Genomic DNA, 14,169 nt, shown 5'->3' with positions numbered 1-14,169 from the left:
AGGGTTAGGGTTAGGGTTAGGGTTAGGGTTAGGGTTAGGGTTAGGGTTAGGGTTAGGGTTAGGGTTAGGGTTAGGGTTAGGGTTAGGGTTAGGGTTAGGGTTAGGGTTAGGGTTAGGGTTAGGGTTAGGGTTAGGGTTAGGGTTAGGGTTAGGGTTAGGGTTAGGGTTAGGGTTAGGGTTAGGGTTAGGGTTAGGGTTAGGGTTAGGGTTAGGGTTAGGGTTAGGGTTAGGGTTAGGGTTAGGGTTAGGGTTAGGGTTAGGGTTAGGGTTAGGGTTAGGGTTAGGGTTAGGGTTAGGGTTAGGGTTAGGGTTAGGGTTAGGGTTAGGGTTAGGGTTAGGGTTAGGGTTAGGGTTAGGGTTAGGGTTAGGGTTAGGGTTAGGGTTAGGGTTAGGGTTAGGGTTAGGGTTAGGGTTAGGGTTAGGGTTAGGGTTAGGGTTAGGGTTAGGGTTAGGGTTAGGGTTAGGGTTAGGGTTAGGGTTAGGGTTAGGGTTAGGGTTAGGGTTAGGGTTAGGGTTAGGGTTAGGGTTAGGGTTAGGGTTAGGGTTAGGGTTAGGGTTAGGGTTAGGGTTAGGGTTAGGGTTAGGGTTAGGGTTAGGGTTAGGGTTAGGGTTAGGGTTAGGGTTAGGGTTAGGGTTAGGGTTAGGGTTAGGGTTAGGGTTAGGGTTAGGGTTAGGGTTAGGGTTAGGGTTAGGGTTAGGGTTAGGGTTAGGGTTAGGGTTAGGGTTAGGGTTAGGGTTAGGGTTAGGGTTAGGGTTAGGGTTAGGGTTAGGGTTAGGGTTAGGGTTAGGGTTAGGGTTAGGGTTAGGGTTAGGGTTAGGGTTAGGGTTAGGGTTAGGGTTAGGGTTAGGGTTAGGGTTAGGGTTAGGGTTAGGGTTAGGGTTAGGGTTAGGGTTAGGGTTAGGGTTAGGGTTAGGGTTAGGGTTAGGGTTAGGGTTAGGGTTAGGGTTAGGGTTAGGGTTAGGGTTAGGGTTAGGGTTAGGGTTAGGGTTAGGGTTAGGGTTAGGGTTAGGGTTAGGGTTAGGGTTAGGGTTAGGGTTAGGGTTAGGGTTAGGGTTAGGGTTAGGGTTAGGGTTAGGGTTAGGGTTAGGGTTAGGGTTAGGGTTAGGGTTAGGGTTAGGGTTAGGGTTAGGGTTAGGGTTAGGGTTAGGGTTAGGGTTAGGGTTAGGGTTAGGGTTAGGGTTAGGGTTAGGGTTAGGGTTAGGGTTAGGGTTAGGGTTAGGGTTAGGGTTAGGGTTAGGGTTAGGGTTAGGGTTAGGGTTAGGGTTAGGGTTAGGGTTAGGGTTAGGGTTAGGGTTAGGGTTAGGGTTAGGGTTAGGGTTAGGGTTAGGGTTAGGGTTAGGGTTAGGGTTAGGGTTAGGGTTAGGGTTAGGGTTAGGGTTAGGGTTAGGGTTAGGGTTAGGGTTAGGGTTAGGGTTAGGGTTAGGGTTAGGGTTAGGGTTAGGGTTAGGGTTAGGGTTAGGGTTAGGGTTAGGGTTAGGGTTAGGGTTAGGGTTAGGGTTAGGGTTAGGGTTAGGGTTAGGGTTAGGGTTAGGGTTAGGGTTAGGGTTAGGGTTAGGGTTAGGGTTAGGGTTAGGGTTAGGGTTAGGGTTAGGGTTAGGGTTAGGGTTAGGGTTAGGGTTAGGGTTAGGGTTAGGGTTAGGGTTAGGGTTAGGGTTAGGGTTAGGGTTAGGGTTAGGGTTAGGGTTAGGGTTAGGGTTAGGGTTAGGGTTAGGGTTAGGGTTAGGGTTAGGGTTAGGGTTAGGGTTAGGGTTAGGGTTAGGGTTAGGGTTAGGGTTAGGGTTAGGGTTAGGGTTAGGGTTAGGGTTAGGGTTAGGGTTAGGGTTAGGGTTAGGGTTAGGGTTAGGGTTAGGGTTAGGGTTAGGGTTAGGGTTAGGGTTAGGGTTAGGGTTAGGGTTAGGGTTAGGGTTAGGGTTAGGGTTAGGGTTAGGGTTAGGGTTAGGGTTAGGGTTAGGGTTAGGGTTAGGGTTAGGGTTAGGGTTAGGGTTAGGGTTAGGGTTAGGGTTAGGGTTAGGGTTAGGGTTAGGGTTAGGGTTAGGGTTAGGGTTAGGGTTAGGGTTAGGGTTAGGGTTAGGGTTAGGGTTAGGGTTAGGGTTAGGGTTAGGGTTAGGGTTAGGGTTAGGGTTAGGGTTAGGGTTAGGGTTAGGGTTAGGGTTAGGGTTAGGGTTAGGGTTAGGGTTAGGGTTAGGGTTAGGGTTAGGGTTAGGGTTAGGGTTAGGGTTAGGGTTAGGGTTAGGGTTAGGGTTAGGGTTAGGGTTAGGGTTAGGGTTAGGGTTAGGGTTAGGGTTAGGGTTAGGGTTAGGGTTAGGGTTAGGGTTAGGGTTAGGGTTAGGGTTAGGGTTAGGGTTAGGGTTAGGGTTAGGGTTAGGGTTAGGGTTAGGGTTAGGGTTAGGGTTAGGGTTAGGGTTAGGGTTAGGGTTAGGGTTAGGGTTAGGGTTAGGGTTAGGGTTAGGGTTAGGGTTAGGGTTAGGGTTAGGGTTAGGGTTAGGGTTAGGGTTAGGGTTAGGGTTAGGGTTAGGGTTAGGGTTAGGGTTAGGGTTAGGGTTAGGGTTAGGGTTAGGGTTAGGGTTAGGGTTAGGGTTAGGGTTAGGGTTAGGGTTAGGGTTAGGGTTAGGGTTAGGGTTAGGGTTAGGGTTAGGGTTAGGGTTAGGGTTAGGGTTAGGGTTAGGGTTAGGGTTAGGGTTAGGGTTAGGGTTAGGGTTAGGGTTAGGGTTAGGGTTAGGGTTAGGGTTAGGGTTAGGGTTAGGGTTAGGGTTAGGGTTAGGGTTAGGGTTAGGGTTAGGGTTAGGGTTAGGGTTAGGGTTAGGGTTAGGGTTAGGGTTAGGGTTAGGGTTAGGGTTAGGGTTAGGGTTAGGGTTAGGGTTAGGGTTAGGGTTAGGGTTAGGGTTAGGGTTAGGGTTAGGGTTAGGGTTAGGGTTAGGGTTAGGGTTAGGGTTAGGGTTAGGGTTAGGGTTAGGGTTAGGGTTAGGGTTAGGGTTAGGGTTAGGGTTAGGGTTAGGGTTAGGGTTAGGGTTAGGGTTAGGGTTAGGGTTAGGGTTAGGGTTAGGGTTAGGGTTAGGGTTAGGGTTAGGGTTAGGGTTAGGGTTAGGGTTAGGGTTAGGGTTAGGGTTAGGGTTAGGGTTAGGGTTAGGGTTAGGGTTAGGGTTAGGGTTAGGGTTAGGGTTAGGGTTAGGGTTAGGGTTAGGGTTAGGGTTAGGGTTAGGGTTAGGGTTAGGGTTAGGGTTAGGGTTAGGGTTAGGGTTAGGGTTAGGGTTAGGGTTAGGGTTAGGGTTAGGGTTAGGGTTAGGGTTAGGGTTAGGGTTAGGGTTAGGGTTAGGGTTAGGGTTAGGGTTAGGGTTAGGGTTAGGGTTAGGGTTAGGGTTAGGGTTAGGGTTAGGGTTAGGGTTAGGGTTAGGGTTAGGGTTAGGGTTAGGGTTAGGGTTAGGGTTAGGGTTAGGGTTAGGGTTAGGGTTAGGGTTAGGGTTAGGGTTAGGGTTAGGGTTAGGGTTAGGGTTAGGGTTAGGGTTAGGGTTAGGGTTAGGGTTAGGGTTAGGGTTAGGGTTAGGGTTAGGGTTAGGGTTAGGGTTAGGGTTAGGGTTAGGGTTAGGGTTAGGGTTAGGGTTAGGGTTAGGGTTAGGGTTAGGGTTAGGGTTAGGGTTAGGGTTAGGGTTAGGGTTAGGGTTAGGGTTAGGGTTAGGGTTAGGGTTAGGGTTAGGGTTAGGGTTAGGGTTAGGGTTAGGGTTAGGGTTAGGGTTAGGGTTAGGGTTAGGGTTAGGGTTAGGGTTAGGGTTAGGGTTAGGGTTAGGGTTAGGGTTAGGGTTAGGGTTAGGGTTAGGGTTAGGGTTAGGGTTAGGGTTAGGGTTAGGGTTAGGGTTAGGGTTAGGGTTAGGGTTAGGGTTAGGGTTAGGGTTAGGGTTAGGGTTAGGGTTAGGGTTAGGGTTAGGGTTAGGGTTAGGGTTAGGGTTAGGGTTAGGGTTAGGGTTAGGGTTAGGGTTAGGGTTAGGGTTAGGGTTAGGGTTAGGGTTAGGGTTAGGGTTAGGGTTAGGGTTAGGGTTAGGGTTAGGGTTAGGGTTAGGGTTAGGGTTAGGGTTAGGGTTAGGGTTAGGGTTAGGGTTAGGGTTAGGGTTAGGGTTAGGGTTAGGGTTAGGGTTAGGGTTAGGGTTAGGGTTAGGGTTAGGGTTAGGGTTAGGGTTAGGGTTAGGGTTAGGGTTAGGGTTAGGGTTAGGGTTAGGGTTAGGGTTAGGGTTAGGGTTAGGGTTAGGGTTAGGGTTAGGGTTAGGGTTAGGGTTAGGGTTAGGGTTAGGGTTAGGGTTAGGGTTAGGGTTAGGGTTAGGGTTAGGGTTAGGGTTAGGGTTAGGGTTAGGGTTAGGGTTAGGGTTAGGGTTAGGGTTAGGGTTAGGGTTAGGGTTAGGGTTAGGGTTAGGGTTAGGGTTAGGGTTAGGGTTAGGGTTAGGGTTAGGGTTAGGGTTAGGGTTAGGGTTAGGGTTAGGGTTAGGGTTAGGGTTAGGGTTAGGGTTAGGGTTAGGGTTAGGGTTAGGGTTAGGGTTAGGGTTAGGGTTAGGGTTAGGGTTAGGGTTAGGGTTAGGGTTAGGGTTAGGGTTAGGGTTAGGGTTAGGGTTAGGGTTAGGGTTAGGGTTAGGGTTAGGGTTAGGGTTAGGGTTAGGGTTAGGGTTAGGGTTAGGGTTAGGGTTAGGGTTAGGGTTAGGGTTAGGGTTAGGGTTAGGGTTAGGGTTAGGGTTAGGGTTAGGGTTAGGGTTAGGGTTAGGGTTAGGGTTAGGGTTAGGGTTAGGGTTAGGGTTAGGGTTAGGGTTAGGGTTAGGGTTAGGGTTAGGGTTAGGGTTAGGGTTAGGGTTAGGGTTAGGGTTAGGGTTAGGGTTAGGGTTAGGGTTAGGGTTAGGGTTAGGGTTAGGGTTAGGGTTAGGGTTAGGGTTAGGGTTAGGGTTAGGGTTAGGGTTAGGGTTAGGGTTAGGGTTAGGGTTAGGGTTAGGGTTAGGGTTAGGGTTAGGGTTAGGGTTAGGGTTAGGGTTAGGGTTAGGGTTAGGGTTAGGGTTAGGGTTAGGGTTAGGGTTAGGGTTAGGGTTAGGGTTAGGGTTAGGGTTAGGGTTAGGGTTAGGGTTAGGGTTAGGGTTAGGGTTAGGGTTAGGGTTAGGGTTAGGGTTAGGGTTAGGGTTAGGGTTAGGGTTAGGGTTAGGGTTAGGGTTAGGGTTAGGGTTAGGGTTAGGGTTAGGGTTAGGGTTAGGGTTAGGGTTAGGGTTAGGGTTAGGGTTAGGGTTAGGGTTAGGGTTAGGGTTAGGGTTAGGGTTAGGGTTAGGGTTAGGGTTAGGGTTAGGGTTAGGGTTAGGGTTAGGGTTAGGGTTAGGGTTAGGGTTAGGGTTAGGGTTAGGGTTAGGGTTAGGGTTAGGGTTAGGGTTAGGGTTAGGGTTAGGGTTAGGGTTAGGGTTAGGGTTAGGGTTAGGGTTAGGGTTAGGGTTAGGGTTAGGGTTAGGGTTAGGGTTAGGGTTAGGGTTAGGGTTAGGGTTAGGGTTAGGGTTAGGGTTAGGGTTAGGGTTAGGGTTAGGGTTAGGGTTAGGGTTAGGGTTAGGGTTAGGGTTAGGGTTAGGGTTAGGGTTAGGGTTAGGGTTAGGGTTAGGGTTAGGGTTAGGGTTAGGGTTAGGGTTAGGGTTAGGGTTAGGGTTAGGGTTAGGGTTAGGGTTAGGGTTAGGGTTAGGGTTAGGGTTAGGGTTAGGGTTAGGGTTAGGGTTAGGGTTAGGGTTAGGGTTAGGGTTAGGGTTAGGGTTAGGGTTAGGGTTAGGGTTAGGGTTAGGGTTAGGGTTAGGGTTAGGGTTAGGGTTAGGGTTAGGGTTAGGGTTAGGGTTAGGGTTAGGGTTAGGGTTAGGGTTAGGGTTAGGGTTAGGGTTAGGGTTAGGGTTAGGGTTAGGGTTAGGGTTAGGGTTAGGGTTAGGGTTAGGGTTAGGGTTAGGGTTAGGGTTAGGGTTAGGGTTAGGGTTAGGGTTAGGGTTAGGGTTAGGGTTAGGGTTAGGGTTAGGGTTAGGGTTAGGGTTAGGGTTAGGGTTAGGGTTAGGGTTAGGGTTAGGGTTAGGGTTAGGGTTAGGGTTAGGGTTAGGGTTAGGGTTAGGGTTAGGGTTAGGGTTAGGGTTAGGGTTAGGGTTAGGGTTAGGGTTAGGGTTAGGGTTAGGGTTAGGGTTAGGGTTAGGGTTAGGGTTAGGGTTAGGGTTAGGGTTAGGGTTAGGGTTAGGGTTAGGGTTAGGGTTAGGGTTAGGGTTAGGGTTAGGGTTAGGGTTAGGGTTAGGGTTAGGGTTAGGGTTAGGGTTAGGGTTAGGGTTAGGGTTAGGGTTAGGGTTAGGGTTAGGGTTAGGGTTAGGGTTAGGGTTAGGGTTAGGGTTAGGGTTAGGGTTAGGGTTAGGGTTAGGGTTAGGGTTAGGGTTAGGGTTAGGGTTAGGGTTAGGGTTAGGGTTAGGGTTAGGGTTAGGGTTAGGGTTAGGGTTAGGGTTAGGGTTAGGGTTAGGGTTAGGGTTAGGGTTAGGGTTAGGGTTAGGGTTAGGGTTAGGGTTAGGGTTAGGGTTAGGGTTAGGGTTAGGGTTAGGGTTAGGGTTAGGGTTAGGGTTAGGGTTAGGGTTAGGGTTAGGGTTAGGGTTAGGGTTAGGGTTAGGGTTAGGGTTAGGGTTAGGGTTAGGGTTAGGGTTAGGGTTAGGGTTAGGGTTAGGGTTAGGGTTAGGGTTAGGGTTAGGGTTAGGGTTAGGGTTAGGGTTAGGGTTAGGGTTAGGGTTAGGGTTAGGGTTAGGGTTAGGGTTAGGGTTAGGGTTAGGGTTAGGGTTAGGGTTAGGGTTAGGGTTAGGGTTAGGGTTAGGGTTAGGGTTAGGGTTAGGGTTAGGGTTAGGGTTAGGGTTAGGGTTAGGGTTAGGGTTAGGGTTAGGGTTAGGGTTAGGGTTAGGGTTAGGGTTAGGGTTAGGGTTAGGGTTAGGGTTAGGGTTAGGGTTAGGGTTAGGGTTAGGGTTAGGGTTAGGGTTAGGGTTAGGGTTAGGGTTAGGGTTAGGGTTAGGGTTAGGGTTAGGGTTAGGGTTAGGGTTAGGGTTAGGGTTAGGGTTAGGGTTAGGGTTAGGGTTAGGGTTAGGGTTAGGGTTAGGGTTAGGGTTAGGGTTAGGGTTAGGGTTAGGGTTAGGGTTAGGGTTAGGGTTAGGGTTAGGGTTAGGGTTAGGGTTAGGGTTAGGGTTAGGGTTAGGGTTAGGGTTAGGGTTAGGGTTAGGGTTAGGGTTAGGGTTAGGGTTAGGGTTAGGGTTAGGGTTAGGGTTAGGGTTAGGGTTAGGGTTAGGGTTAGGGTTAGGGTTAGGGTTAGGGTTAGGGTTAGGGTTAGGGTTAGGGTTAGGGTTAGGGTTAGGGTTAGGGTTAGGGTTAGGGTTAGGGTTAGGGTTAGGGTTAGGGTTAGGGTTAGGGTTAGGGTTAGGGTTAGGGTTAGGGTTAGGGTTAGGGTTAGGGTTAGGGTTAGGGTTAGGGTTAGGGTTAGGGTTAGGGTTAGGGTTAGGGTTAGGGTTAGGGTTAGGGTTAGGGTTAGGGTTAGGGTTAGGGTTAGGGTTAGGGTTAGGGTTAGGGTTAGGGTTAGGGTTAGGGTTAGGGTTAGGGTTAGGGTTAGGGTTAGGGTTAGGGTTAGGGTTAGGGTTAGGGTTAGGGTTAGGGTTAGGGTTAGGGTTAGGGTTAGGGTTAGGGTTAGGGTTAGGGTTAGGGTTAGGGTTAGGGTTAGGGTTAGGGTTAGGGTTAGGGTTAGGGTTAGGGTTAGGGTTAGGGTTAGGGTTAGGGTTAGGGTTAGGGTTAGGGTTAGGGTTAGGGTTAGGGTTAGGGTTAGGGTTAGGGTTAGGGTTAGGGTTAGGGTTAGGGTTAGGGTTAGGGTTAGGGTTAGGGTTAGGGTTAGGGTTAGGGTTAGGGTTAGGGTTAGGGTTAGGGTTAGGGTTAGGGTTAGGGTTAGGGTTAGGGTTAGGGTTAGGGTTAGGGTTAGGGTTAGGGTTAGGGTTAGGGTTAGGGTTAGGGTTAGGGTTAGGGTTAGGGTTAGGGTTAGGGTTAGGGTTAGGGTTAGGGTTAGGGTTAGGGTTAGGGTTAGGGTTAGGGTTAGGGTTAGGGTTAGGGTTAGGGTTAGGGTTAGGGTTAGGGTTAGGGTTAGGGTTAGGGTTAGGGTTAGGGTTAGGGTTAGGGTTAGGGTTAGGGTTAGGGTTAGGGTTAGGGTTAGGGTTAGGGTTAGGGTTAGGGTTAGGGTTAGGGTTAGGGTTAGGGTTAGGGTTAGGGTTAGGGTTAGGGTTAGGGTTAGGGTTAGGGTTAGGGTTAGGGTTAGGGTTAGGGTTAGGGTTAGGGTTAGGGTTAGGGTTAGGGTTAGGGTTAGGGTTAGGGTTAGGGTTATTAGGGTTAGGGTTAGGGTTAGGGTTAGGGTTAGGGTTAGGGTTAGGGTTAGGGTTAGGGTTAGGGTTAGGGTTAGGGTTAGGGTTAGGGTTAGGGTTAGGGTTAGGGTTAGGGTTAGGGTTAGGGTTAGGGTTAGGGTTAGGGTTAGGGTTAGGGTTAGGGTTAGGGTTAGGGTTAGGGTTAGGGTTAGGGTTAGGGTTAGGGTTAGGGTTAGGGTTAGGGTTAGGGTTAGGGTTAGGGTTAGGGTTAGGGTTAGGGTTAGGGTTAGGGTTAGGGTTAGGGTTAGGGTTAGGGTTAGTGTCAGGGTTAGGGTTAGGGTTAGGGTTAGGGTTAGGGTTAGGGTTAGGGTTAGGGTTAGGGTTAGGGTTAGGGTTAGGGTTAGGGTTAGGGTTAGGGTTAGGGTTGTTAGGGTTAGGGTTAGGGTTAGGGTTAGGGTTAGGGTTAGGGTTAGGGTTAGGGTTAGGGTTAGGGTTAGGGTTAGGGTTAGGGTTAGGGTTAGGGTTAGGGTTAGGGTTAGGGTTAGGGTTAGGGTTAGGGTTAGGGTTAGGGTTAGGGTTAGGGTTAGGGTTACGGTTAGGGTTAGGGTTAGGGTTAGGGTTAGGGTTAGGGTTAGGGTTAGGGTTAGGGTTAGGGTTAGGGTTAGGGTTAGGGTTAGGGTTAGGGTTAGGGTTAGGGTTAGGGTTAGGGTTAGGGTTAGGGTTAGGGTTAGGGTTAGGGTTAGGGTTAGGGTTAGGGTTAGGGTTAGGGTTAGGGTTAGGGTTAGGGTTAGGGTTAGGGTTAGGGTTAGGGTTAGGGTTAGGGTTAGGGTTAGGGTTAGGGTTAGGGTTAGGGTTAGGGTTAGGGTTAGGGTTAGGGTTAGGGTTAGGGTTAGGGTTAGGGTTAGGGTTAGGGTTAGGGTTAGGGTTAGGGTTAGGGTTAGGGTTAGGGTTAGGGTTAGGGTTAGGGTTAGGGTTAGGGTTAGGGTTAGGGTTAGGGTTAGGGTTAGGGTTAGGGTTAGGGTTAGGGTTAGGGTTAGGGTTAGGGTTAGGGTTAGGGTTAGGGTTAGGGTTAGGGTTAGGGTTAGGGTTAGGGTTAGGGTTAGGGTTAGGGTTAGGGTTAGGGTTAGGGTTAGGGTTAGGGTTAGGGTTAGGGTTAGGGTTAGGGTTAGGGTTAGGGTTAGGGTTAGGGTTAGGGTTAGGGTTAGGGTTAGGGTTAGGGTTAGGGTTAGGGTTAGGGTTAGGGTTAGGGTTAGGGTTAGGGTTAGGGTTAGGGTTAGGGTTAGGGTTAGGGTTAGGGTTAGGGTTAGGGTTAGGGTTAGGGTTAGGGTTAGGGTTAGGGTTAGGGTTAGGGTTAGGGTTAGGGTTAGGGTTAGGGTTAGGGTTAGGGTTAGGGTTAGGGTTAGGGTTAGGGTTAGGGTTAGGGTTAGGGTTAGGGTTAGGGTTAGGGTTAGGGTTAGGGTTAGGGTTAGGGTTAGGGTTAGGGTTAGGGTTAGGGTTAGGGTTAGGGTTAGGGTTAGGGTTAGGGTTAGGGTTAGGGTTAGGGTTAGGGTTAGGGTTAGGGTTAGGGTTAGGGTTAGGGTTAGGGTTAGGGTTAGGGTTAGGGTTAGGGTTAGGGTTAGGGTTAGGGTTAGGGTTAGGGTTAGGGTTAGGGTTAGGGTTAGGGTTAGGGTTAGGGTTAGGGTTAGGGTTAGGGTTAGGGTTAGGGTTAGGGTTAGGGTTAGGGTTAGGGTTAGGGTTAGGGTTAGGGTTAGGGTTAGGGTTAGGGTTAGGGTTAGGGTTAGGGTTAGGGTTAGGGTTAGGGTTAGGGTTAGGGTTAGGGTTAGGGTTAGGGTTAGGGTTAGGGTTAGGGTTAGGGTTAGGGTTAGGGTTAGGGTTAGGGTTAGGGTTAGGGTTAGGGTTAGGGTTAGGGTTAGGGTTAGGGTTAGGGTTAGGGTTAGGGTTAGGGTTAGGGTTAGGGTTAGGGTTAGGGTTAGGGTTAGGGTTAGGGTTAGGGTTAGGGTTAGGGTTAGGGTTAGGGTTAGGGTTAGGGTTAGGGTTAGGGTTAGGGTTAGGGTTAGGGTTAGGGTTAGGGTTAGGGTTAGGGTTAGGGTTAGGGTTAGGGTTAGGGTTAGGGTTAGGGTTAGGGTTAGGGTTAGGGTTAGGGTTAGGGTTAGGGTTAGGGTTAGGGTTAGGGTTAGGGTTAGGGTTAGGGTTAGGGTTAGGGTTAGGGTTAGGGTTAGGGTTAGGGTTAGGGTTAGGGTTAGGGTTAGGGTTAGGGTTAGGGTTAGGGTTAGGGTTAGGGTTAGGGTTAGGGTTAGGGTTAGGGTTAGGGTTAGGGTTAGGGTTAGGGTTAGGGTTAGGGTTAGGGTTAGGGTTAGGGTTAGGGTTAGGGTTAGGGTTAGGGTTAGGGTTAGGGTTAGGGTTAGGGTTAGGGTTAGGGTTAGGGTTAGGGTTAGGGTTAGGGTTAGGGTTAGGGTTAGGGTTAGGGTTAGGGTTAGGGTTAGGGTTAGGGTTAGGGTTAGGGTTAGGGTTAGGGTTAGGGTTAGGGTTAGGGTTAGGGTTAGGGTTAGGGTTAGGGTTAGGGTTAGGGTTAGGGTTAGGGTTAGGGTTAGGGTTAGGGTTAGGGTTAGGGTTAGGGTTAGGGTTAGGGTTAGGGTTAGGGTTAGGGTTAGGGTTAGGGTTAGGGTTAGGGTTAGGGTTAGGGTTAGGGTTAGGGTTAGGGTTAGGGTTAGGGTTAGGGTTAGGGTTAGGGTTAGGGTTAGGGTTAGGGTTAGGGTTAGGGTTAGGGTTAGGGTTAGGGTTAGGGTTAGGGTTAGGGTTAGGGTTAGGGTTAGGGTTAGGGTTAGGGTTAGGGTTAGGGTTAGGGTTAGGGTTAGGGTTAGGGTTAGGGTTAGGGTTAGGGTTAGGGTTAGGGTTAGGGTTAGGGTTAGGGTTAGGGTTAGGGTTAGGGTTAGGGTTAGGGTTAGGGTTAGGGTTAGGGTTAGGGTTAGGGTTAGGGTTAGGGTTAGGGTTAGGGTTAGGGTTAGGGTTAGGGTTAGGGTTAGGGTTAGGGTTAGGGTTAGGGTTAGGGTTAGGGTTAGGGTTAGGGTTAGGGTTAGGGTTAGGGTTAGGGTTAGGGTTAGGGTTAGGGTTAGGGTTAGGGTTAGGGTTAGGGTTAGGGTTAGGGTTAGGGTTAGGGTTAGGGTTAGGGTTAGGGTTAGGGTTAGGGTTAGGGTTAGGGTTAGGGTTAGGGTTAGGGTTAGGGTTAGGGTTAGGGTTAGGGTTAGGGTTAGGGTTAGGGTTAGGGTTAGGGTTAGGGTTAGGGTTAGGGTTAGGGTTAGGGTTAGGGTTAGGGTTAGGGTTAGGGTTAGGGTTAGGGTTAGGGTTAGGGTTAGGGTTAGGGTTAGGGTTAGGGTTAGGGTTAGGGTTAGGGTTAGGGTTAGGGTTAGGGTTAGGGTTAGGGTTAGGGTTAGGGTTAGGGTTAGGGTTAGGGTTAGGGTTAGGGTTAGGGTTAGGGTTAGGGTTAGGGTTAGGGTTAGGGTTAGGGTTAGGGTTAGGGTTAGGGTTAGGGTTAGGGTTAGGGTTAGGGTTAGGGTTAGGGTTAGGGTTAGGGTTAGGGTTAGGGTTAGGGTTAGGGTTAGGGTTAGGGTTAGGGTTAGGGTTAGGGTTAGGGTTAGGGTTAGGGTTAGGGTTAGGGTTAGGGTTAGGGTTAGGGTTAGGGTTAGGGTTAGGGTTAGGGTTAGGGTTAGGGTTAGGGTTAGGGTTAGGGTTAGGGTTAGGGTTAGGGTTAGGGTTAGGGTTAGGGTTAGGGTTAGGGTTAGGGTTAGGGTTAGGGTTAGGGTTAGGGTTAGGGTTAGGGTTAGGGTTAGGGTTAGGGTTAGGGTTAGGGTTAGGGTTAGGGTTAGGGTTAGGGTTAGGGTTAGGGTTAGGGTTAGGGTTAGGGTTAGGGTTAGGGTTAGGGTTAGGGTTAGGGTTAGGGTTAGGGTTAGGGTTAGGGTTAGGGTTAGGGTTAGGGTTAGGGTTAGGGTTAGGGTTAGGGTTAGGGTTAGGGTTAGGGTTAGGGTTAGGGTTAGGGTTAGGGTTAGGGTTAGGGTTAGGGTTAGGGTTAGGGTTAGGGTTAGGGTTAGGGTTAGGGTTAGGGTTAGGGTTAGGGTTAGGGTTAGGGTTAGGGTTAGGGTTAGGGTTAGGGTTAGGGTTAGGGTTAGGGTTAGGGTTAGGGTTAGGGTTAGGGTTAGGGTTAGGGTTAGGGTTAGGGTTAGGGTTAGGGTTAGGGTTAGGGTTAGGGTTAGGGTTAGGGTTAGGGTTAGGGTTAGGGTTAGGGTTAGGGTTAGGGTTAGGGTTAGGGTTAGGGTTAGGGTTAGGGTTAGGGTTAGGGTTAGGGTTAGGGTTAGGGTTAGGGTTAGGGTTAGGGTTAGGGTTAGGGTTAGGGTTAGGGTTAGGGTTAGGGTTAGGGTTAGGGTTAGGGTTAGGGTTAGGGTTAGGGTTAGGGTTAGGGTTAGGGTTAGGGTTAGGGTTAGGGTTAGGGTTAGGGTTAGGGTTAGGGTTAGGGTTAGGGTTAGGGTTAGGGTTAGGGTTAGGGTTAGGGTTAGGGTTAGGGTTAGGGTTAGGGTTAGGGTTAGGGTTAGGGTTAGGGTTAGGGTTAGGGTTAGGGTTAGGGTTAGGGTTAGGGTTAGGGTTAGGGTTAGGGTTAGGGTTAGGGTTAGGGTTAGGGTTAGGGTTAGGGTTAGGGTTAGGGTTAGGGTTAGGGTTAGGGTTAGGGTTAGGGTTAGGGTTAGGGTTAGGGTTAGGGTTAGGGTTAGGGTTAGGGTTAGGGTTAGGGTTAGGGTTAGGGTTAGGGTTAGGGTTAGGGTTAGGGTTAGGGTTAGGGTTAGGGTTAGGGTTAGGGTTAGGGTTAGGGTTAGGGTTAGGGTTAGGGTTAGGGTTAGGGTTAGGGTTAGGGTTAGGGTTAGGGTTAGGGTTAGGGTTAGGGTTAGGGTTAGGGTTAGGGTTAGGGTTAGGGTTAGGGTTAGGGTTAGGGTTAGGGTTAGGGTTAGGGTTAGGGTTAGGGTTAGGGTTAGGGTTAGGGTTAGGGTTAGGGTTAGGGTTAGGGTTAGGGTTAGGGTTAGGGTTAGGGTTAGGGTTAGGGTTAGGGTTAGGGTTAGGGTTAGGGTTAGGGTTAGGGTTAGGGTTAGGGTTAGGGTTAGGGTTAGGGTTAGGGTTAGGGTTAGGGTTAGGGTTAGGGTTAGGGTTAGGGTTAGGGTTAGGGTTAGGGTTAGGGTTAGGGTTAGGGTTAGGGTTAGGGTTAGGGTTAGGGTTAGGGTTAGGGTTAGGGTTAGGGTTAGGGTTAGGGTTAGGGTTAGGGTTAGGGTTAGGGTTAGGGTTAGGGTTAGGGTTAGGGTTAGGGTTAGGGTTAGGGTTAGGGTTAGGGTTAGGGTTAGGGTTAGGGTTAGGGTTAGGGTTAGGGTTAGGGTTAGGGTTAGGGTTAGGGTTAGGGTTAGGGTTAGGGTTAGGGTTAGGGTTAGGGTTAGGGTTAGGGTTAGGGTTAGGGTTAGGGTTAGGGTTAGGGTTAGGGTTAGGGTTAGGGTTAGGGTTAGGGTTAGGGTTAGGGTTAGGGTTAGGGTTAGGGTTAGGGTTAGGGTTAGGGTTAGGGTTAGGGTTAGGGTTAGGGTTAGGGTTAGGGTTAGGGTTAGGGTTAGGGTTAGGGTTAGGGTTAGGGTTAGGGTTAGGGTTAGGGTTAGGGTTAGGGTTAGGGTTAGGGTTAGGGTTAGGGTTAGGGTTAGGGTTAGGGTTAGGGTTAGGGTTAGGGTTAGGGTTAGGGTTAGGGTTAGGGTTAGGGTTAGGGTTAGGGTTAGGGTTAGGGTTAGGGTTAGGGTTAGGGTTAGGGTTAGGGTTAGG

The sequence above is a fragment of the Hemiscyllium ocellatum genome, chromosome 25, assembly GCF_020745735.1.
Source record: "Hemiscyllium ocellatum isolate sHemOce1 chromosome 25, sHemOce1.pat.X.cur, whole genome shotgun sequence".
In the NCBI taxonomy this organism is placed as follows: domain Eukaryota; kingdom Metazoa; phylum Chordata; class Chondrichthyes; order Orectolobiformes; family Hemiscylliidae; genus Hemiscyllium; species Hemiscyllium ocellatum.
Note: the sequence above shows the minus strand (reverse complement) of the source record.